Source organism: Aptenodytes forsteri, unplaced genomic scaffold (assembly GCF_000699145.1).
Source record: "Aptenodytes forsteri isolate BGI_AS27 unplaced genomic scaffold, ASM69914v1 Scaffold949, whole genome shotgun sequence".
Taxonomy (NCBI): domain Eukaryota; kingdom Metazoa; phylum Chordata; class Aves; order Sphenisciformes; family Spheniscidae; genus Aptenodytes; species Aptenodytes forsteri.
The window spans coordinates 11,706-12,023 of NW_008795551.1; the positions used below are offsets into that span (position 1 = coordinate 11,706).

Genomic DNA, 318 nt, shown 5'->3' on the forward strand with positions numbered 1-318 from the left:
CCGCTCGCCCCAGGCCGGCCCCCGGGGCAGGGAGCACGGATCCCGGGGACCAGCCCTGCCCCAGCCCATCGGCACAAGCGGGCGCTGAGCCCACTCCTGGTCCCGCGGAGCCCAACGGCTCACGGTGCAGGACGCCGACGCGGGACAAGAGGAGCGCCCAAGGCGGACGCTGGACCTCTCCTCACCACCCCCGCTTTCGGTAAAGCGAAAAACAACAGGAAGGCCACGAAGGCTCTTCCCGAGCACGCTCGGCAGCACAGAGGGTGCAGGCAAGCGGTGGCTTCCCAAGACGGAGGGAAGCGGCTCCCAGAGCCCTGC

General features: G+C 70.8%; 1 protein-coding gene across 1 annotated transcript in view; it reads right to left on the reverse strand.

Annotated features, from left to right (window-relative positions):
• Positions 1-318, reverse strand: part of LOC103901266 (ranBP-type and C3HC4-type zinc finger-containing protein 1) — a 17,526-nt gene that overhangs the window by 7,769 nt on the left and 9,439 nt on the right. The gene's annotated exons all lie outside the window — the stretch shown is intronic.